At 34.9% G+C, this 25,098-nt stretch overlaps 1 protein-coding gene across 4 annotated transcripts in view; it reads right to left on the bottom strand.

Moving 5' to 3' along the window:
• Positions 1-25,098, bottom strand: part of FUT9 (fucosyltransferase 9) — a 201,227-nt gene that overhangs the window by 123,792 nt on the left and 52,337 nt on the right. Inside the window, exon 1 of one of the 4 annotated variants that reach the window (XM_047860804.1) lies at positions 22,042-22,122. The exons of the other annotated variants lie outside the window; for them this stretch is intronic. The gene's annotated coding sequence lies outside the window, so the exon portion shown is untranslated. Of the gene's footprint in view, positions 1-22,041; positions 22,123-25,098 lie in introns of those variants that run through there. 4 annotated transcript variants of the gene reach the window in all.

The following is a 25,098-nucleotide window of genomic DNA, read 5'->3' as shown; positions in this document are numbered from 1 at the left end:
AGAAAGACATTTGTGCCTCCTGATAATATACTGAAAGCTCAGGTCAGCTTCCCATTTTGCTCTAGGATAAGACCTTGTTTCTGCTATTAAAAACCCGGATCATCATTGTACTTTTGGCCTAAATGCAGGAATATGGACTAGATTAATCTTCTAGACTGAAACAACAACAGCAAAAAGAAAGAGGAAGAAATACATCAAACAACAGTTTAGACATTAGGTATCAGCCAAGAAAAGACAGTGATCCCTGAAAGAGGGGAAGAAAGCAAGTACTATAACTTCCTCCAGATTCCTGCTAGGTGAAAGGTTGCAGGTTGCAGCAAAAGGAGGGGGAACCCAGGCAGAGCATGGTGGTTTTCCAGAGTTAAGGAGACAGTTAGGAGTTCAGGGAGGCCAATAGGTTAGAGTTCTCTGGGAAGATTATGTGAAAGGAAAGAATTCCATAGCAAATATCTGGAAATATGTAGACGACTCTCTCAGTTAACTACTAATCATGAAATGTGTATGAGCAAAGTCTCCATGGTGGGCGGCGGGGAGGGAATCACCCAAAAAGAAGAGAGGGAACAATCTCATATATGGCCACAAATAGTTTGTGTTTCACTAGACAGAATGAAAAAAATCTCATAAATCATGGGGCATTGTGAAGATTATTCAAAAAAGCACCTGGGTGGTTCAGTCGGTGAAGTGTCTGATTTCAGTTCAGGTCATGATTTCATGGTTTGTGAGTTCGAAGCCCACATTGGGCTCTGTGCTGACAGCTTGGAGCCTGGAGCCTCCTTCAGATTCTGTGTCCCCCTCTCTCTCTGCCCTCCCCTGCCTGTGCTCTGTCTCTCGCTCTTAAAAATAAATTGACAAAAACAAAAACAAAACTGGGAACAAAATTAGTCCTTGAATAAAAGCTGTTCTACTCTCATCTAACAAAGAGACATGAAAGCAAACCTCAAAAGGGAAAAGTGAAACAGTTTTCCAGTAACTTAGATGTGCTCCAGAATAAAGCTCAACAATATTTATAGACAAACAAAACATTCAGCATCCAACAAAGTAAAAATTTATAGCACATGACTTCCAATAAAAAATAACAAAGAATGCAAGGAAGCAGGAAAGTAAGATGTCTCATATATTTAAAAAAAGATAAGGAAATAACTAAGCATGTTATAAACATGGAAGATTTTTTTTTAAAAGACTCACATCTGACTTCTAGAGATAGAACTCCAGTTTCTGAGATGAAAAAAAAGCACTAAATGAAATAAACCACAGATTCGATACTGCAGAAGACAGATGAGTGGAACTGAAGATATAACAATAGCAACTCTTCAGCATAGAATGCAAAGAGAGAAAAATGAATACGCCATCAGAGGCTCTGAGAAACTTTAAGCCATCTAATATACATGCAGTAGGAGTCCCAAAAGGAGGGAAATACAGAAAAAAATTAAAAAAAAAATTTTTTTTTCAACGTTTATTTATTTTTGGGACAGAGAGAGACAGAGCATGAACAGGGGAGGGGCAGAGAGAGAGGGAGACACAGAATCGGAAACAGGCTCCAGGCTCTGAGCCATCAGCCCAGAGCCCTACGCGGGGCTCGAACTCACGGACCGCGAGATCGTGACCTGGCTGAAGTTGGACGCTTAACCGACTGCGCCACCCAGGCGCCCCCAGAAAAAATTTTTGAAGAGATATGAATGAAAAATTTTGAAATGTGATGAAAGCTATAAAATCTAGAGAACCAAGAAGTCCAATGAATTCCAAGTACAAAAAATATGAAGGAAACTGTATCAAGGTACGTTACAATGATAATTCTTAAAAATGAAATGAGAAGGTTTTAAAACAAAGAAATAGACATTATCAAGTATCAAGAATAAAATTAAGGCAGCTCTTCCTGCCCACGGGTCCAGTTCCTGTGCTTTAATAAAATCACCTTTTGGCACCAAAAGTGAAAGAAAAAAAAAAGAATTATAGCAGATTTCTCATCTGAAACACGAAAACCCAACAACATTGGAGAAATGCTTTAAAGCACTAAAAACCAGAATCCATTACTTAGAAAAACTATATTTGAAAAATAAAGACAAGACATTTTCTGAGAGATATAAAAGCTAAACCCTCACCATTAACATATCTTTATTGCAAGATACATTAAAGGAAGTCTTTCAGCAGAAAAAAAAAATGATCCCAGATGAAAACTTGAAGCTATACCAAAGTATGAAAAATATCAAAATAAATACATAGGTAAATAAAAAATAATTTTCTTTAATTTTAACCTCTATAAAGAATTAAGCAGCAAGCTAAAAAGCAAAAAGCTAAAAAGCCAAGATAAAATAGACAACAAAATACATGCAAATAATCCAAAAGGAGGCAAAACGTCAACTTTAGTTTCTGAGTCTCTAAGAGTGGCATTTTTCTCCACCAAAGAAACCAGGGTTGAATTTTGAAAAAAATTGGTATTACAGGAAGAACAAAAGCTAAGAATTGATCTTCACCCATATGCATAATTGTTTGGCTCCTTTCTGATCACCATGTGTTGAGAAGGCATGTGTCTCTCTGCCAGTTATATGGAAGGCGCAGGTGCTAATCAAAAATTGGCAGGCTGCATGCTCCTGACTTGCAGGAAACCTATACTCTGTGACAACAGGGTCCTGCTGCTACCACGTGCCTTGTAATACCTGAGTGCAGAGAGTTTGTTCTTTTAGTGTGAGGGCCAGAAAAGGGAGGCCAACTAGAGGGAAGGATTAACTGAGAAAATGCAAGGGTTCTGAATAGATCAATATTTCTTAGTTTGGATTAAAGGTTAGAAACAAAGTCAAGTACTCTGTGGTCAGACTGAGCTTTTCGTTAGAAAAGATAAATTGGGTTCTGAGTTTATGCTAACTCCAAAATCAAAGTTCAAATGGATTATATTTCCTAATTATGAAAGGCAAAACCAAGTAGCCAATGGAAGAAAATATAGGAGTATATCTTTGTGACCTTAAGATGGGGAACTTCTTAAACAAATTACATATAGTACAACCAAAGGTAATAAACTAATAAATTGATTGTCTGTATCAGAAAAAAAAATAACTAATTGATTGTCTATATCAAAATTAGGGATTTCTGCTTAAAGACAAATTTAATAGGTGACAACTGAGGAAAAAGAATTCCTAAGTCTAAATCTGACACCCAATGCATGTTTATAATGGAAAAAAAATAAAAGCTGTGAATCCATATTAACAGAAGGGAAGGTAATGAATATGTGGAGATAAATAAAAATGAAATGAACACTGAACATGTCAAATCACAAGATTAGAAATTTGAAAATACTAAGTATTGGTGTATAAAAGGCATCTTTTGTCTTCTCTGGAGAAGAAGCCATATTAAGTGTATGCATACAACCTAAGATTCAGAAGACTACATACCCTGGTTTGCCTAAGTTCTGCTTCATGCTGCATTTAATAATTTTTAATAATGCCTTCTTACACTCTCAAAGTTAATTCAGTACAAACAGTAAGTTATAGGATTGCCCTAGTAATGGCCAAGCTATTCAACACTTGAGTTTCTCAGGGAAACTCATACAGGTCTACAAGAGGATATGTATGAATATCAACCATCACTGTGCTGTTCATAATAGCTGGAAACTGAAGGCAACCTGGATGTCCATCTCTAGGGGAATGACTAAAAAAACACTTAAAGACTGAAAGCCATGAAATTCTATCAAACAATTAGAAACACTACACTAAATATATATTGTGAAGGTAGAATATATTTATAGCTGTACTGGAAAACTATTTCAGGAGCATCAGGGTGTCTGGTTTTACTCTTGATCAAGATAGGGTAATGGGATTTATGATGTATTGGAGACCTTCAGGATCAGTTTCTTCACTGATGGTTGCAACTAGCCTACTGGGGTTTGATATGCCTGGTTTGTGTATGTGTCCAAATCAGAATTACCCTTAATTGTTCATGGCAATATAGGCTTTTCTTAGCATATTCCTCAAAACTACCCATTACCCAGTTCAAAAGCCACTTCCATATTTTAATACATTTGTTACAGCAGCACCACATTTCTGGTACCAACTTCTGTCTTATTCAGTTTGGGCTGCTATAATAGAAAACCATAGACTGGATGTGCTTATGAACAACAGAAATTTATTTCTCACGATTCTGGGGGCTGAAAGTCTGAGATCAAGGTGCAGGTAGATTTGGTGTTTGGTGAGAGTTGCTCCTGGTTCACAAACAACAATAACAACAAAAACAACAACAACAAACAAAACAATTAATCATCAAAGGGACATAAAGTGGCTTCCCTGGGATCTTCTATTTCAATCTTTCCAGATAATGTGCCATGCACATGGGATGTCTCTGGGACCTCCAGTGCTTTCGTGCATTCTCTTTCTGTGATTGTCTTGTAAATATTGCATTTAAATGAAAGTCTTAGATGAATGTGCTCTGTGGAGTCTGATGAGTCTTTTCAAATAGCCAAACAAAGGAAATCTTTGCATACATTCCACTACCTGGGTAGATCTTTTTAGTAAAAAAGGAACTGAACAAAATATTATACTATACATCATAATATATCATATCTTTTTGTAAGTTAATTTAAAAATATGCACACACACAAAACTATGTATTTTGCAGGAACACATATATAACCAGAGTTGCACGGCATATATCAAGGATTAGAGTGAGTATCTATGGGGAGTGGGAAGAAACAAATAGGGATCAGTGATCAGAACAATGCAGATACTAAGGACCATAATGTGGTGATAAGTATGAGTAATGTAATCAGAATCTGGGGCTTCTAAGGTAATTTCTATGATTTACAAACCCAAATCCTCTCCACTGAGTGTGTAAGTTTTATGACTTTTCTACTACTAGTCAGCTTAGTCTAATTTCTTTTTTTTAATTTATTTATTAATTTTGAGAGAGAGAGAGGGAAAGAGAGAGAGCAGGAAGGGCCAAGAGAGAGGGAAAGAGAGAGAATCCCAAGCAGGCTCTGTCAGAACAGGGCTCCATGCCGGGCTCCATGAGGGGCTTGAACTCACAAATTGTGAGATCATAACCTGAGCCAAAGTCAAGAGTTGGGTCCTTTAACCAAATGAGCCACTCAGGCACCCCAGCTTAGTCTAATTTCTATGGGATATGTGTTTGTATCTGTTAAGTGTCTAATTTGTTTAAAGTTGAGTATTAGGGCAGTCAGTCCCAAATGTGTGTATAATACAATGAACATTGCATTCTAAAAAATTATTACTCAGCTTAAAATCCAGCTAGGGTCAAGCTTTGATAAGTGTATTGATAAACTGTGGGAAGTTTAGATAAGCATTTTTCAACTGGATGATTAGGGGCAAAATTGAAGACTGAAACGCAATACATTTTTTGGTTTTAGTTCTTTATCCAAAAACTCTTTCCTTTTCATCAGAGAGCTAAGTCTATGTTTAAAAAATACATAACACTTCTGAAATATACCAGATGGTCTTTCCAGGAAATTTAGGACTTTTTTTGACAGAATTCTCTGGAAAATCAACCCAAACTTATTTTGGATGTTAAAAGAAAATGGGAAGATATGATCTTCTATATGGTAATTTTTGGTGTTATTAAACACTTTAGTGTCTCATTTAAAACATTTTCAAGGTTGCTATGCATTTTTTATGGAAAAACAATCCCATCATTATAAGTAGAATTAAGAAGCCCAAAGATTCCACCACATATCTATTAAATTGACAAGTAGATCTTGAAAGGTTAGAGCTTAATTTTGGGAGTTATATAATGGCATGTGAGAAGCAATGTTTTCTTAAACTATTATCATCTTTGCTATGCTTATCACATGCTAGACACTCCAGAAATAGTAGCTGAAAGAATGCATGCATGAAAGTAAAAATGTTTAGGCTAAATGAGAGAAAAATTAGTACGCTACCTAACAGATTACTTAAAATACTTGAAAAGTTATCTTGTCAAAAGAAGTCAAATTTGTTTTTTGAAGATCTGGTGGTCAGGGCTCAAATCATTGATGGTGACTCGAGAGAAATAGAATTTAGCTCAATATAAAGAACTCTGATACAATTAAAGTGGACGTCTGTGGCCATTCCACAAAGATGCAGGAGAAGCACTGGAACCCTGGATGAAAAGCAGACCTAGGTGATCTGTGATCAACACTAGTAGGCTGCCCTATGTTCAAAGGTCTACTCTAAGTGAATGCATCCAGAAAAAAGAAGAGAATAAATAAATGGTCATCAGTTTCTTTTATATTACCTGCTACCTGCTACTCATAAATATGATCTTTGGGGGCGCCTGGGTAACTCAGTCAGTTAAGTGGCCGACTTTTGGTTTCAGTTCAGGTCATGATCTCAGCATTCATGGATTTGAGCCCCGCATCTGGCTCTGTGTCTGACTCTGTGCTGATAGCATGGAGCCTGCTTGGGATTCTCTCTCTCTCTCTGCCCCTCCCCTCCCTCTCTCTCAATGGGTAAAGTTTAAAAAACAGAAGAAAAAAATTATTTTTTGGTTTGTAATTTTGTGGTTTTGGCCTACCCTATGATAATAGCCACGGCAATCTACTTATTTATGAGAAAGGCAAAGCCCTTGTGTGGACTTATGCATTCTGAAATATTAACAATGTATGTGACTCACATCAAGTTCTTCAACAATTTTTAAACTGTCCACTTTATTTTAGACACTGGTGATACAATATTGATCAGAAAAGACAAAGTTTCTCCTCTCAGAGAGCTGTGTTCTGGTGAGAATAGACAGGTAACAAACACATCAAAAAATAAATAGAAAAATTTCAGAATGCGGTAAGTGAGAAGAATGAACAGTAGGGGGACAAAAGTGGAAACATTGAAACCAGTTAAGCAATTTTAGAAGAACTCTTATTTCTAACACTTTGGTAGACTAGATAACCAAAAAAAAAAACAAAAAAAAAATCACCTAAAAAAACCTCCTCCTTGTTAATGCAACCAAGAACATAAAGTATCTAAAAACAAACAAACAAACAAAAATAAGTAGGTAAGTAAAATATATAGAAGTTCTTTTGCAGAAAATTATAAAACTTTATTAAAAGACATGAAAGAAATCCTAAATAAATGGAGAGGTATACCATGTTTTTGAAAGAGAAGTCTCAGTGTATTTAAAGATGCAATCTTCCCAAAACTGGATTAGAGAGTCAATATAATTTTCTTTAAACTTCAAGTATTTTTAAGAAAATCAAAACCTATTTAAAATGTATATAAAAAAATAAAGGGACTATAGTAGTCAAGACTCTCTAGAAGAAGCATCAGGATAAAAAATCTTGCTATACAAAACATCAAGACATATTATTGTGAAGCTTTAGCTATATAATTAAGGCAGTGTGGTATTTGGGATAGAATAGCCGATAGAAGAAAATAATCTAAAAATAGATCCACACATGTATAGAGATTTAATTGTTATGTTAACAGTCACTGGGAAAGAACAGGCTAATAAGGAATGGTGTTGCAACCCTGCATATCTGTTCAAAAGGAAAGAGAAAATTAAATCCCTACACATGCCATTCACAAAACTCAAGAGATATTAGATATTTAAATGTGGATGGCAAAACTTTAAAAGTTTTAGAATACTATATAAAAGAATATCCGTAAGACTCAAAATTTGGAAATGTTCTCTGAAAGAAGCTCAATAAATCAAAATACCAAAGAAAAATGCTGATGTTTGAGCTAATTAAAATAATTTATTATCAGAAGATAGCATAAAAATAGCAAAAGGACATGACCTGAACAGAAAGAAAATATTTATAATTATATTTGACAAAAATATAAATATAAAATTTCTACAAATCAATAATTACAAGGCAATCAACCACAATAGACAATGCTAAAATGATCAAATATGCATTTTAGAGAAGAAGAAACATGGTCATAAATATAAGAAAGATGTTCAACCACATTAGCAATCAGCAAAATGCAAATTGTTAAGTCACAAAGAGATAGCTTCTTACATGCCTTATACTCTTCAGGTGGGCAGAAATAAAAAAAAAAATTAGAGTTAATAACGACCTTGGATGACTCAGTGGGTTAAGTGTGCAACTTTGACTGAGGTAATGATCTCATGGTGCCTGAGTTCAAGCCCTGTGTTGGGCTCTGTGCGGACAGCTCAGAGTCTGGAAACTGCTGTGGATTCTGTTATCTCCCTCTATCTCTGCCCCTCCCCCATTTGCCCTCTCTCTGTCTCTCAAAAAATGAGTAAACTTAAAAAAAAAAAAAGTCTTGTTTAATCTATTGCATTTGAATATTTGAAAACCTCAGGACTTAGTTCCTACACTCTCCATATGTACTTTGGAGCAATCCCAACATGTACTCATAACAAATTTATTACAATAATGTAGCAGCATTGTTTTTAATAAAAAACAACAGTAAGACATCAAGAAAAACTTGGACACCATCCAAAACTTTACACAAATTATAATCAATATATGAGTTGTGTGATACTAAAACAATTGCCTAGTGTAAAGCAGTAAAAGTGTATGAACTACAAATATACACAGCAATACAGTCAAATCTCACAAAAAAGATATTGAGAGAAAGCAAATTGCAGAAGTATACCATACTCCTTTATGAAAAGATCAAAAACAAAACTCAACAATGTACTATCTAGAGTGAATATACAGAAAGGAAATTTTTTAAAAAACAAGAAATTATAAGCATATGATTTAGGATGGTGGTTACCTGTGGGACAGAAGACAAATTGATCAGTGAGGGCATTCAAGGTATTCAATTGTTATTGTTCTATTTCTGAAATTGGATGCTAATTGGAAAAATATTTCTTAAACTTTACCTACACAGTTTATGTATTTCTTTTATGAAACATTCCACAGATATTAAAAGAAAATAAAAATAAATGACTGTAGTTTGATTAGGATTTTAGCAATGAGGATGGAGAGAATGAACAGATTTGATGTATATTTTGGTGTTACTGTTGGTAAGACTTTATGATGGGTTGCAGGTACAAAATTAGTGGAAATGTAGTATCAAGAAAGAATCCCAGACTTGGGTCTTGAAAAACAGTATATATTTCTGCTGGTATTTAAATGAAGAACATGTTTACCATTGAAGTACTATTTCTCATCTGGACATACCATTTTTGAGATGGGTAATAGACATACCCAAGATATTAAGTTGGCTGTTAATTACATGAGTTTTGAGACAAGGATATTTGTTGGGGCTGGTGATACTAAGAAAGACATATGAATGGCATTCATATTAAACAATAGGACTAGATACAATCTTCAGGGAAGAGAGTGGATTTTAAAGGAAGATGATGCATGGCAAAGCTATGGTTCTTCAACTATTCAAGGTTGATTATATGAGATATGTTTATTTTAATAGTCACTAGAACATTTGAATACCTTTTTTGGGGCAATCATAATTTTCTCAGCACAGTGATTTATTTGCAATAATTTATTAGAATAGGCAAAGTATATATATATATATGTGTGTGTGTGTGTGTGTGTGTGTGTGTGTGTGTGTGTTTAATAAATAAGCAAAGAGATTTTTTTGTTCATTTTTGCTTCACTTCAGCCCAGTTTTCTTTCACTAAATTGCTTTAGGCATGGAAAAATGCACCTGAAAATTTTATTTTATTGATCTCCTCAGTACTTTTATGTAAGAGTCTTATGTAAAATGAATCCTAGATTATCGCTGAGTATTAAAGAAGTTATACATAACTACACTTAAATATTTTCTCATAAATAACCATTTTTCAAAAATTATTATTTCATAATTTCTGGCTTTTGTTTTAGAAGTACAATTAAGCTCTATTTGTGAGAACTACTGACAAATAGATCACAGCAACCAGCATAAATAAAATGTAAAATATTTGTTCCATGAATATTTTATTCATCAGGATTTGTTTAAATATGATTCTAAAAACAATTTAAGGGCATAAATACATGCAAATTTGTGTTTCTTTTGATATTTAATAGCCTGGGTTTATTCTAATTCCTAAAGTACATTATTAGCTTTGACAGATACATTGTTGTAAAGCTGAGGGCTTTCTTTTTGGTGAAAATCATAATTGTTTCTACATTTTTTATAGCTGGATCCATTTTTGTTTTCCCACAGTGGCCTTTCATTTTCTCAGCATTCATTAAATTTAGCAACTAGTTTTCCTAAAACATTCAAATACATCATTGTCATTTCCTTTATGTGGATGGACTTCCACAGGAACTGTTTTTTTTTTCCATAGTGACTTCTTATTTAAAAATTTTTTTAATGTTTTATTTTTATTTTTGAGACAGAGCGCAAGCAGAGGAGGGGCAGAGAGAGATGGAGACACAGAGCTGTCAGCACAGAGCCCAACATGGGGCTTGAACTCATGAACTGTGAGATCATGACCTGAGCCAAAGTCAGATGCTTAACTAACTGAGCCACCCAGGAGCCCCACAGTGACTTCTTATTGTAGGACAGTTCTTAGTCCCTTCACACAGGTTAGGAACTAAAATTCCAGTTCTGGTTATCTTCCTTTTTCTGAATGAAGTCATATTTTTACATTAGAAATGGACTGTTAGCAACATTTGTCTGTATATTAGAAGGCAAACTGATGGTGCCATTATCTGGAAAATCAATAAAGTAATATTCTATTAAAATGGTGGATTGATCTCAGGTACTTGCTTTCTCTTCTTCCATTAGCCTCACCAAAACAACAACAAAGGAATAGAAACTTTTAAATACTCAAAGAGAATGGGAAACAGAGAAGATTATCAGCAGCCAAGAGATTTCAACAATTTCAGGAGAAACCAGAAGACAAATGGAAGAGTAGTAACTGAGTCAACTTCATCAAGGAAGTCTCCATCTAAATGCCTGAACATAGAAGGAATGATGAGAAACTCCTATCTATGGTACCTGGAAAGCTCAGTACTTGAAGGTACAGGATATTCTGCAAATTTGAAGTTATTAAAAATAGAGGGTCAGTTGAAAGAATGTACATAGATTTAATGTTTTCTAGTCCCGTTCCTCCACTTTTAAAAACAATGTGGCTACCAACAGGGAAAACAAACCAAATGTCTACTTTCAAGAGAAATAAAACCACAATGGCTCTGAACATGGGGACAAAAACTAACAAAACAGTTGAGGAAATGAGGTAAGGATCAGGGTTAAGTAGAGGGATGCAGTTGAGGGGTCTGAAAACATAATGGTGGGACCCTTTGATCCCAGATCTCCAGACACATGGATATAGATTGAAGGGTCTTCTTTTCAGAAGCTGAAAAGTTAAGCACAGGGAATAGAATCTAAATATTGATGTGTTTCAATGAAAAGACCAACTCCTTCAATACTCATTGAACAAATTCTATCTATACACTAAGAACTTCAATATTCTCTGCTCAGCCTTACTTTCAAATATTAATGCATAACTAAGGATCATGAGATATCTGGTTAGCTTCTAATATGAAAGAAAGAGAACAAAGCAAGCATATGGGAAAAGAGATCATGGGAGAAAAATTGTGGTGAATATATCACAGTTATTAAGGAAGATGTATCTACAAAACAAAAACAGAGTATTATCAAGCCAGAGCAGCCAAAGAGCAAGAAAATATTCTTGAAAATATTTCCAAAACTAAAATTCCAATAGAAATTTTGGAAAACAAAGTTGCAGAAATCTCCCAGAATAAAGAGTTAAAATGAAAGAAAAAAAATTAGAATGAGAAAAAATTTAGAGTCAATTCTGAAGGTCCAAGATTGATTCAAAAGCATTCCAGAAATAGAACAAAAAGGAAATAATTGTTTAAACATAACCTTTTTTTAAGTTTATATATTTTGAGAGAAAGAGAGAGCGTGCACATGCGTGCATGCGCACCAGTGGGAGAGGGGCAGAAGGGGAGAGAGAGAATCCCAAGCAGGCTCCATGCTGTCAGCACAGAGCCCAATGTGGGGCATGATCTCATGAGTAGTGAGATCATGACCTGAGCCAAAATCAAGAGCAGGACACTTAAGCAACTGAGCTACCCAGGAGCCCCCAAAAGGAAATATTTTTAAAATTATTTTTAAAAACAACAAGAAAGTAACTAAAGGCATGATTGCAAATGTTTATTGAATCCCTAAGACAATACTATTATAAAGAAATTCACACCGGGACGCCTGGGTGGCTCAGTTGCTTAAGCATCTGATTCTTGATATCATTATTGGTGGGATTGAACCCCTCAGGTCATGATCTCATTATTGGTGGGATTGAGCCCCACATCGGGCTCTGCGCTGGCAGAGCTTCCTCTCTGGGCTTCCTCTCTCTCTGCCCTTTTCCCACTCTCTTTCTCTTTCTCTTTCTCTCTCTCTCAAAATAAATAAACTATAAGAAAAAAAGGAAAAAAAATACATTCATACCAGTATGCATTGTCTTGAAATTTCAGAACTCCAGGGATAAAGAGTAAACAATCAAGACTACAAATGAGGTGTGGAGGAGAACCCATAAAAGGAAACAGAAAAAAGGAACAGCTTCTGAATTCTTAACAATAAACACTGGGTGTCAACAGACACTAAAATATGAGAGGAAATGACTGTCAACAGGGAATTCCACAACCAGTCAAAGTATTAGTTGGGTCTAAAGGGGAAAAAAGGTAGACAACTCTAGAAGAAAAGTTTACAATAAATAAAGTTTGTAATATTAGGAGGTTAGATCAAAGGAACTTGTGTGTGTGTGTGTGTGTGTGTGTGTGTGTGCATATGCAGTTGTCAGAATCCTGATCTCATTTACCATAACACAAAGTCAAAAATTAGCATAAAAATTGATTAATTCATTGCAACATAAGAAAATTGACAGTTTAAAAAATGTTTATTTCGGGCGCCTGGGTGGCTCAGTCGGTTATGCGTCCGACTTCAGCTCAGGTCACGATCTCGCGGTCCGTGAGTTCGAGCCCCGCGTCAGGCTCTGGGCTGATGGCTCAGAGCCTGGAGCCTGCTTTGGATTCTGTGTCTCCCTCTCTCTCTGCCCCTCCCCCATTCATGCTCTGTCTCTCTCTGTCCCAAAAATAAATAAACGTTAAAAAAAATTTAAAAAAAATTGTTTATTTTTGAGAAAGAGATAGAGACAGAATGTGAGCAGGGGAGGGGCAGAGAGAGAGGGACACACAGAATCTGAAGCAGGCTCCAGGATCCAAGCATCAGCACAGAGCCCTATACTGAGCTCGAACCCATAAACCAGAAGATCATGACCTGAGCCGAAGTAGGACACTTAACAGACTGGGCCACCCAGGCAGCCCCGAAAATTGTAGCAGAACTATGTATGGTATTGTATATTTGTGTGTATTATGTCTCTGGAGTGCCAATCTGGGGAAAGACAGGGCTTTGGAAAGGAATTACAGTTTTTCTTTACAAGACTTGTACTATTCAATGGTTTTAAACTTTGTTAGTATATTGCTTGGATCAAAATCTTACAAATTAATAAAGTACAAATGAAGAGAAACATTACTGAACTAATAATTAAGCTTTTCTTATTATGTTCTATTTGTTTATATGAATGTACGCCTCACAAGGTGTTCCAATTTGCGAAGCAAGGTCAACAATATTTGCTGCTGAGCACTTCATGCGGTAGCTTTGAGAACTAAAAATTACTATTAGAGGCACTTCAGCTTTCCCAGGGGAAATAATAACACAAACACAAAACAACATTATAACATGCCCATTCTAAATTTTCATGTTATTGGGAGTTAAGTGTTGATATTTTTACATGTCAAACAGTATAATATGCTGTCAATAGTTTAAGGCACTTATTTTATACTTATGAGGCCAATGTCAAGTACGTATGTCAGTCTCAAGAGTTAAATATTTGAATAAAAGATCTAAGATCAGTTTGCTAGTTCTATCTCAAATAAAGAAATGTTAAATTAAGGTCCCCCCTCCCCCCCTCCCCCGCCACTATCCAAAAGTTCGCTTTTATGCCACTTTGCTTTTATGAAAGACCTATATTAGTATCTGTTTTCACTAACCGAAAAGAAAGAGGATTTTTGCTTTAGGTATTTATTTTTATTTTTTATTTTTTTAAGTTTTTAAAAAATGTTTATTTTTGAGAGAGAGACAGCATGAACGAGACACCCTGGATTTTTGCTTTTATGGAAGAGTAATTGCTTCTTTGATTTACACCATTTCGGTTTAGGAAAGCTTTCGTAGTAACACTCTGCTTTCATAATGCTCTACTCTTCATCCTTTTAATGGGCCTAACTAAAAAAAAAACAATTTTAGGTGAAAATTCAAAAAGTATGTCCATATTTGCCTCCTTGGATGAAGAAAGACTAATTTATATTCACAGGGTAGGAATAAATTAATTCAGCAGTCACTTGAAAGCCCTCAGGTAATTTCCAGATTACCGGTAATACACTGTATTAAGTGAAACTGCCATCCTTGACATTTTATAAACATACTTTAATAACTGTTGTTAATTTTTCCTCCTTTGGGCCACAACTCCCCCCAAAATAGTCCCCCATATTTACTGGAATCTCATCATCGATTTAAAAACAATACCACTTGGTGTAGAAAGCGCAAGCATTCTTTATTTGGTATCTGCTCCTGATGAAAGGCACCGAAAGTCTGGGCTGTTTCTGAATTCCATGGAAGTGTTATCTTCCACAAAACTCACTGTCCTGAGTCACAGCTCAATTCAGATCACTTGCCCAGACATTTCATTATTTACACTAAATAACCGGCCAGTGACGCAGTTTGGATAGCATAGCTTGTGTAAGTATCCTTTTCTGGTATGTTTTAAGAGGTGGAAGAACAAAGGTTGCTCTAACAACAGGCTATTTGGGGCCATAAATATTTGTTAATGCCTACTGCAAAACATGTAGGAGGAGAAAAGAAATGTCATTCTTTTAATGAACTTAATGTACAAATTAAATGCCAGAATCCTATAGGGATCTTTCATTAAGCTACTGTCAAATCAGTCCAGTGGACTTACATTAAAATGAAATTCGGGGCGCCTGGGTGGCGCAGTCGGTTAAGCGTCCGACTTCAGCCAGGTCCCGATCTCGCGGTCCGTGAGTTCGAGCCCCGCGTCGGGCTCTGGGCTGATGGCTCAGAGCCTGGAGCCTGTTTCCGATTCTGTGTCTCCCTCTCTCTCTGCCCCTCCCCCGTTCATGCTCTGTCTCTCTCTGTCCCAAAAATAAATAAACGTTGAAAAAAAATTAAAAAAAAAAAAAAAAAATGAAATTCAAGGAATCAGCTAACTGACATTAATATTCAACTGATGAAGCAACAGACTGGATAAGATTGGCAGTTTGAACAGTCTAAAGGTTTAAAATGTGTTTCAATTTCCATTAGATTCATTTATATGTTCATATTACAAGAATATTCTATTCTTTACAATATGTGACCCATTAATTCTTTCAAAATATAATGAAATGAATAAATTACTAAAAGTTAAGAAAATGAAAATTATATGTGACTTGAGTTTTCATATTTGCCAAACCTTCTTCTGCAAGAACTAAAACTCACATATTTATTTATCAGAAGAGCAGGATTCATTTCTGAAGCACAGAATTTCCATCATTTTCCTCCTAAATGCTAGATATGAAAGAATAAGTTAAAATTTGAGGATTCTATGCTTTCTCAAGTTCTTTGCATCAATTCCTGGTCAATGACTTTGTTATTTGTTACTTGTGTATGTAAGAATATGCATTCTTGATTATTTCCCCACTGTTTAAAATTTTCACCATCATTAGTTTCAAACCTGGCTCCTGATACAGTCCAATGTTTTTCTTGTGTTTTTGATTTATGTGGTGTAGTAGCATTTTGCTAGTAGCTGAAGTTTCTTAATAAGGCAAATTATATATATACATATATATTATATAAACATATTTTATACATACATATTTTATATATATATACACTGTCTAAAACAAAAATCTAATTACATTGATCATATCTTATACACTTGCAATATTTGATCTAATTACATGAGCAAATTTTTAGTGGTAAATAATAATTTGCTTCTAAAAAAATATGGTTATGATGGTGACCAAATTTGTTTTTTTTTAATATTTATTTATTTTTGAGAGAGAGACAGAGTGTGAGTGGGGGAGAAGCAGAGAGAGAGGGAGACACAGAATCAGAAGCAGGCTCCAGGCTCTGAGCTGTCAGCACAGAGCCTGATGCGGGGCTTGAACTCACCAACCATGAGATCATGACCTGGGCTGAAGTCTGATGCTTACCGACTGAACCACCCAGAAGCCCCAATTTTTTTTAATCTTTATTTATTTTTTAGAGACAGAGAGAGAGACAGAGACAGCGTGCAAGCGCGGTTGGAACAGAGACAGAGGGAACACAGAATACGAAGAAGGCTTTGGGCTATGAGCTGTCGGCACAGAGCCGGATGCCAGGCTCGAAGTCATGAGCCAGAGTTCATGACGTGAGCCGAAGTCAGATGCCCAATCGACTGAGCCACCCAGGCGCCGATGACCACATTTTTTTCAAATACCTCAGTTTTGACCTCCAATATCAAAAGAAGAGGAGGTTCTTCCTGAAATTTTTTTTAAGGAAATCTCCATGAAATACTAGGTGAGAGCAATTATGATCCAATCCCTTTTACATAGAAGAAAAGTGACAGGTCAGAAGGCTAATTTTAGTTTCTTCCAAGAGACTTATAATTGAACAAAAATCGGACTCAAATTAGATATCAATAAGCTAAGCATTTTCAAGAAATCCATGCTCACAACTCAGTTTTTCATTATACCATTTGCCTTCCTTCCAAGAAATGGCTGATTTTAATCGCTGTTTGTATTTTAACATACTAAAGAAAACAGATATCATCACATTTTATGCAAACTGCAATGCTAATGGCCCCTGTGCAGCTGCCAGGGCTGGGGACAGTGTGAATATTGTTTGATGCATTATAAATTTTGTGTAAAAAAACAACTACTGCAAATATTCACTGAGATAATAGAATAATAACTTTTCAAAGCTGAAAGGGACTTTAGAAACCATCTGGGCAAATGTTTTGCAGTGTTTACACAAGTAAGGATTCTTTGTTTTAATTGCAGATCCTAAATTTTGTAGGATTTAAAAGCAGTGACTGGGTGGCTCTGTCGGTTGAAAGTCCAATGCAGCTGAGGTCATGATCTCACAGTTCCTGAATTTGAGACCTGCATCGGGCTCTGTGCTGCCAGCTTGGGGCCTGGAGCCTGCTTTGGATCCTGTGTCTCCTTCTCTCTTTGCCCCTCCCCCGCTCATGCTCTGTCTCTGTGTCTGTCTCTCTCTCTCTCACAAAAATAAATAAACATTAAAAAATAATTAAAAAGCAGTGAGCAGGTTGCAATGTATACTTTTTTTTTAATACTAAAAATCAAGGAATTTTACTTTAGTTTGAAGAACTCTGTCACTACCTTTGAGGGCCCAGGTTGGGAATGAATGAGTTAGTTTCATTGTCTGCCCCTACAGATGATAGAAGTTGTGCCAGCACTGCATTAGAATTGTTCAAGGTCACAAAAAGAGTAACACTGGAGAGATAATATAAGGAGGATCGATTCTGGAAAGCATCAGCTCTGATCCCCAATTAGCACTTCTTCCTCAGCATGCCCACTTTAATATTTGTGGTTCCACTGTCCTTTCCAGTATCTGTTTCTTATAGTGTGCAAAAATTTTAACTAATAGCTAGATTAATTGATGATGCTCAACCCATTTCTCTAACCCAACCTCACTCTTGATAGCCAGACCTTCATTTCTTACATCGAATACCACACATGCACAGGCCATTAGGTTTTTATTTGACTTGTATGTACATCAGTAATATTGTCCTCCCTCTGCCCCATGCTTCTTCAAGGAGCAATACAAATTTCATCCGTGAAATGCCTCCCGATTTCCGTCCTTCCACCATGTCTAGGTAGAAATGATGTGCTGTTCCCTGTGTTTATGGTATAAGTTATAGCATTTGTCTTTTCTAACTGTTGAATTGTGTGTCTCTCCAACTAGACTGATGGACTTTTAAGGGTAGGAAGAGCCTACCTATGATTTGCCTTTGTAATCCCTGTGCCTACCTATGTCTGGTCAATGTGCCTGCCAAACAGAGATTCATGTGTGGTGTATAAGTATGTTCTGCTCAACATACTACAAGTATCTGTTTTCCAGGTTTAGTCAAATTCAGAGTAACTTTTTTGTAGTACTTTATGTAGCTACATTTGTGCATTTCGTACTTATAGTCAAATATTTTAATTAAAATATAGTGCGAAATAAGAGTTTCAGAAAAACCTTATCTTCCCCACTAATGAATTAACCAATGAATTTCATTACTCAGAGAAAAAACTGTGGTCCTTTTATGACAAATTATGGCAAAGACATTCTAGAAATGACTACGTTAATACCATGTTGAAGTGTGTTCTAAGCTTAGAGCAAATTGCAAATGGATCACTGATTTTCAACATCATCTTCATTTATCTAAAGACACCAATATTAGGGTACATGAAGAAAAAGTTCTTATCTTTTAGTATATTCAACAAAGATATATCTATAAGACTATCCACTAGATGCTGCACATCTAACAACCATAAGACACAACTTTCTATATTGTCAAGTGAATTTAATGCACATCTCACATGCTTGCAAATAGCTCTGGTTTCTTAGAAAAGATATATTGAAATAAAGAGGAAGTGTAGTGTAATATGTCTGAGTTTGGGACTTGAAGTCAGCTGGGTTTGAATCTTTACTCTGCCAATTTCAGTTATGTGACCTTGGGCCAATTAATTAACCTCTCCAAACCCCTAGTTTCTCATTAAAAATGAAGCTAATAGAACCTGCTTTCTAAAGTCATTACAATGATTAAAGAGAATAATGCATAGAGAGTATTTTGTACTTGAAATTATTATTATTGCTGTAACTGTGAAGTGGCTGTTATTGGAATTATGATCACAGAAATTTAAGAATGGGAAGGACTTTAGTGATAATTTGAAAACAAATTGCTTATTTTACAGTTGAGGAAACTAAAGTTTAGAACAACTGTGAGTCTTGCTCAAGTTTGTTTGTGTAGCAGTGGTTAAACTGCTAAAGCTTTCCATGTGTCTGAAATTATAGCTCATTGCTCTTTATTCTTACTCTTCAGTAAAATGACTACTACACTTCATTTTCTCCATAACTTGATTTTCCACACACAAAACATTTTTTTCCCTTCCAGATTATTTTCTTGTGATCTTTCATTTGATTGAAGAAAAGTGGTAGAAAATTAATAATCACGATATTTGGGCAAATGTGTGAGAATTGCCTGGAATGCTTAAATTCACTTCATGTTTTTCATCCTCATTCTCCCCATAATTCCCATCTCCCAAAGCACCTGATCTCTTGCCAGACCACTAGAACATATCCCAGCTGAGGTAATTTGCTCCCAGAGACAGGTCCACACACATCCTCATTTAAAGATGCTGTTCTAGTACCTGTTCTTCTAGATTAACACCTCTAACCTGCAGTTCCTACTGCAGACTCATCAACTGTCAGAATTTGACTCCTTTCTGTGATTCTGGAAACTCCTCTACAACCTTTCAAAAATCTTATTTACTTTAAATTGGTTCATAAAATGCAAACATATTTCACAGAATTTTTGTTCTATTTACTTTAATTGGCTGACATTGTTAGTATCATTTTTGTCAATTAATTTTGTCAATATATTTATTTTAGTCTGGAGAATAGTATTAAAGAGATGTAATGAATTTAAGAGTGCAGGCTAATAGATTTCTGATAAGCCTCTAAATACATACACTTCAATTTTTCTATTGGGATTACTGTATCCTTAGCAAAGCAATGCATAAATCAGGCCCCCTGTCCCCCCCAAAATGGATGAAAGAATATCCATTATATATTACATATATCCTTTTAAATAAAATTGCTTATATATTTTTGAATCTAGCTTTTTACTCAAAATTTTATAATAATTATTTCCCATGTTAATTAGAATTTTAATGCCTGTATAATATTAGATGACATGGATTGCCATAATTAACTTTTCTTGTTAAGTAGGGCGTTTAGATTTCTTCCAGTATTTTGCTATTACAAATAATGTTTCAATAGGTACTGCATATTTAAATAAATGTCTTTTTTAAATATTTTAAAATTCCTTAAATAGCTTCATAGAAATATAATTACAAGGACAAAGAATATAAACATTAAAGCATATTATTATTTTTGTCAAATATAATAGGATAAGTCCTCCTCATATATCAGTTAATCAAAAAAGGAAAAGAATATTTCTCATTGTACTCTTTATTTGTATACCTTTCAACATTAATGAAGTTAAATATTCTTTATTTCATTAGCTATTATGATTCTAAATTAATGAATAATTTATAATTTATTATGAATTGTGCTCATTGAGATTTCTTATTTTATTTAATTGAATTCTGAGTTTCAATTATTTTTAATGTGCTTTAATAGTTTGTTCTGTCTAACTATTTACTCATCTTTCTCCAAATTACTTTACCAAAGGTTGTTTGCATATACAAATTTTAGGAGAGATTTTTCAATTGCCTAAAGGTATCCTATTGAGATTTTGATTGAAATTAAGTTAAATATATAAACAAATCTTATAGTAAATAATTTTTTCCAATCTTCCCATTCAGGAATTTGTTTATTCACTTATTCCACTAAGCCAAGCAAAATATTGTAGGTATCGTTTATTCCTTGTTAAAGTCATTCTTAGTGATCCTGTATTTCGCATTTGTTCCTGTAAATGAAGTCACTTTTTTACTGTAATTTCTAATTGATTATTACTTGTGTACAGGAAATCTTTGGTTTTTTAACATGCTTGTATCCACATAGTTTATTCGACACAAAAAATTTACATTTTTTTCCTCCATAGGTTCTTCATAACATGAGTGTCTTCTTTCCTCAGCCCATGGACAAAATTTGCTAACTCATATACTCTTACAATAATAGTGAATAATAATATCGGGCAAATTTACATAGCACATAATTCACTTTAATAGAAAAATCTGTCTACAATTATAATTTTACCAAAGCATAACTTTCTTCATTTCTCTCCTAATAACTTAGCCTACTGAAATCTAAACTGCATACTTAATATTGCCTAAATTACTTTTTTTACTCTAATATTTATTTTCAGAGTATTCACATGCCAAGCAATGTGATAGGAACAGATGGAAATAGCTTGCTATGCCACCAGTGACTTCTCAATTATCAAACTAGTGAATCACTTCATTCACAAAAATCATTTGTTGAATTCCAATGAGCATACTTCAGGCTTCTTCATCTTTTTTTGTTGGGGGGGGAGGTCCTATATATTTGATTATCTCACTCATCTTTCCACATTCTTCCACTGTATCTCTGATCTTCAGGCTACAATGATGGTTCAACTACCCATTGCTCAAATAGTAGTATTTCCATGAAGGTTGATTTGTTTTTCATGATTCTCCCCTTCCCTTATTTTTAAAATATTTTCCCCTTGGGCAATCCAAGCTATTTCATAACCTCAAATGTTACCTGTATGTGGCTGACTTCCAAATTTATATGCCAGCTATCACCTCTTTCTAGAAATGCATTTCTAATGACCTATTTGTCTTTTCTAACTTAGATCTTTAAATAAAAGGTTTGATCATCCAAAATGGGATACATTATCTTTTCTTCGAAATCATATCTGTTTGGAATTCTTTATTTGGGGTTATGGTATCATGGTAGTGATAATAATGATGTAACACGTAATAATAGTGATATAATTAAAATGATAGTAATAGTAATATGCCTTCATTCATTAATCCTCACAATAATCTGATGAGGTAAAAATAGTATACCTGTTTTACAAGTAAAAAAAAAAATTAGGCACAAAGAGTTTGAGCATATTACCCAAGGTCACATCAATAAAATAAAACCAGTTTTAAACTCTCACTACAAAGTGTGTTTTTTAATTTTTTTGTTTGTTTTTGTTTTGTTTTTAATCACAATTCTATGCTTCCAAGCTAAAAACATCCGAGTTTCCCCTGAATCATTCCTTCCTATTTTATCACTAAATAACTTACCAAGACCTGTCAATTTGGTCTCTTATATATATTTAGTCAATCCCCTTCTCATCACCTCTACTATTCCTTTGTTTTTTCAAGCAACCACCAACTCTTAAAGTGTGCCAAAGACTTACCATCTCTAATATTTTATTCCTTCCATGATGCCTTTAATATGGTCAGGCATGATCCCATCATTCTTATATTTAAAGTCTTTCCATAACTTTTTGTTTCCTGCAGGATAAAATTCAAACATCTTGGTGAAGTACAGAAGGTCTTTTAAATTCTAAAGTTGTTTTCTATTTCAAGACATTTCCCACTTGCTCTTCAACCTACCCCAAACATATGCTCACAATTGTACTGAATTACTTGTCCTTGCCTAAATGTATACACACATGTGCATATGTGTGTGTGTACACATACATGTGCATTCTATACAGTGACCACGTATGGTCATTCTTCAATAAGTTTTGGTTGAACAGATGAATGAAGGAAGGATGCAATGAAGGAAGGACTTAAAAGCCTTAGGTACCTATATTTTATGGTCCATGATGTTCATTAATCCAGATCAGCCTCTCATACAATTGAAAGAGGATGAGTGTGCAAGACACAGGAATTGGCAAGATTCTGAAACTTATACTCAGCTGCCTTGAATACTTACAGGGTAGAAGAGGAATATCTTTACCATGTCTATACTCTAAGTAATGCCATAATAAAGTAGTTCTGGAAATAAAGTATATATACTTACGCTATACTTGCTTTTTCTAAATTATTTAAAGTATATTCACTTATTTTGAGAGACAAAAGGGTGTGAGCAGGGAAGGTCAGAGAGAGAATATCAAGCAGGCTCTGCATGGTCAGTGCAGAGCCCAAGGTGGGGCTTGAACTCACAAACCGTGAAATCATGACCTGAGCTGAAACCAAGAGTCGGACACTTAACCAACTGAGCTACCTTAGTGCCCAATATATACTTAAACTTGTATTAGTTATACAAAGATTTCTCCATATTTTCTCAGCTTACTAATTAGTGGGGGCTTGCTTTCCATTTGATGAAGCTGGTCTATGGGTCTTATTGTTTAAAGAAGTTAAGGAGATTCCAAATTCACCATCATGGCTGGAATGTAGAAGAACATGTTAAATTAGAAAAATGGTGGCCTCTTTTTACAGTAATTTAGGAGTGGTGATGGGTACAGATGACTATGGTTACGGTTGACAATAAAGCTGTCAGTATCAAATGATACTGTGGTTCAATAGGCCACACATGTCAAGGATAAGAGGTGTAGAAGCAATCACTATACTTGTTAGAATTTATGCCTATATCCAAATAATTTTGAGTATAATTCTCCTCAGTTCTAGCCTTTTATTTGAATTTCTAGGCTACTGATTTACTGAACATGCATTTTAATGTGAACCGTACTAAATCACTTTTAAGTAATAGATGAAGACATAAAAAATTCTAAGTAGAAAGAAAAAAGAAGCTAAAACTAAGCCAAATCAATCAACTTTCTTAATTATTTTCTTACTATAAGATATTTATTGGACTACACAAAATCATCACTCAAAAATCAAGGTTATATAACTCTAAATAAGGCAACAATGACCCAAGTCATTTAGCTGCACAAACATCTGGCAGGTGAAATGACAGCATCTAAATCATACATCAGCTAGGATGAGAAAAATAAAATTTTTGGACTAGAACAGTTTCTTGATAAATGTATCCTACTTTTCTTCAATGTTTACTTTTGATAAATGGCCAGACTTTGCCATGACTTTGCCTTGACATTTATCTCACAGTGAGTGGCCATTATCTTATGACAACATTCTATTTCTTTCTGTTATCTTGCAACTCATAATTGTTAAGTCTTCTCACTGAAGATTTTCCATCAATTTTGTAATTTATGACATACAGGGTCAAATTTTCAAATAAATTATTTTAGGCATGTGGCTTATAACTAAAATTAAGAACAACAGACCTATAGCAGGCTTTTTTTGCTGTTATTTACATACATAAACATACACACACAGGGAAATGTTATGGAAAGCAAAGCAAATACCAACATTTTTTAAATAAAATTTTGTTAATTGCATATACATTTTTGAGAAAGTTTTTAGACTTGGAGCTCAATGAGGCACAACAATATTTTGCTCATTAACATACTGATCACATCCTATTTTATTAGATGGAATAGCCACCATTGCCAATTCCTTAGAGAACTGAGAAAGTTGCCAGGAATGTGTAACCATTGGCATTCCCCTCACTAAACATATTTTTTCCTTCCCCATGTTTTGCTGCTCTTGTGGCTATAGGAAGCTTCCCAGAGGACACTAGAAATGACATAATTGCAAGGCAAATTGTCTAAGAGAGTAAGTTTTTTTGTCTCAATAGTTCATTTTAAAACATTTATTCTGAACAACTAGATGATGAATTGTACTACGAACACCTGGACTAGTCCTCTATGACTATCCAACTTAATTGCTCTATTTTTAGATGAGGAAATTAAAGCCCAGAACATTTTTATAACTTTCCCAAGTCTACTTAGATAAAAAGAAAGGAAAAATACTCATGTGATAGCAATCTTTTTTATAAACACCCAACCCAATGTTCTGTCAATGATCATTTTTCTTAGAAGTTACATGGGACACTTGCTAAAAATACAGGTTTCCTGATCCTTACTCCAAACCTGGGGTGAGGCCAAAGAATCTACATTTTTATAGTCTAAGAGATTCTGACGTCTAGAGCATTGTGATGTAGCCAATCGAAGAACATATTTTGAGAAATATTGTTCTATACCCACATTTCTTCATAAATTCTAGCCATTCAGCTTCAGAAATATCTAATGCAGACTGAAGAAAACAGGGGACAGAGGTGTGTGTGTGTGTGTGTGTGTGTGTGTGTGTGTGTGTGTTAAGGTGAAAACTAGATGAAGAATGGCTTTGGTAGGAACTTGGTCACAAATAAGCTGAAAGCATCATAGAAAATAAATCAAAGTGATTCAAGACCCAGATATTTTTATACATAAGAACTATTTTTACATATGCATTTTTTGGAATGTAGATAAGTGGGTGTGCTGGGAGCCAAAGAAAATGACTCAAAGGGGGAGACTTCTCCAATAGGAGGTGAAATGACTGCTAAAAGATCCTTGCTCTAATGGTGCCATCCGCCTTCTCATTTTATCATTGCTGTCCTTCCCATG

Source organism: Prionailurus viverrinus, chromosome B2 (assembly GCF_022837055.1).
Source record: "Prionailurus viverrinus isolate Anna chromosome B2, UM_Priviv_1.0, whole genome shotgun sequence".
NCBI classification, from domain to species: Eukaryota; Metazoa; Chordata; class Mammalia; order Carnivora; family Felidae; genus Prionailurus; species Prionailurus viverrinus.
This window is presented reverse-complemented; position numbering and strand designations above follow the sequence as displayed.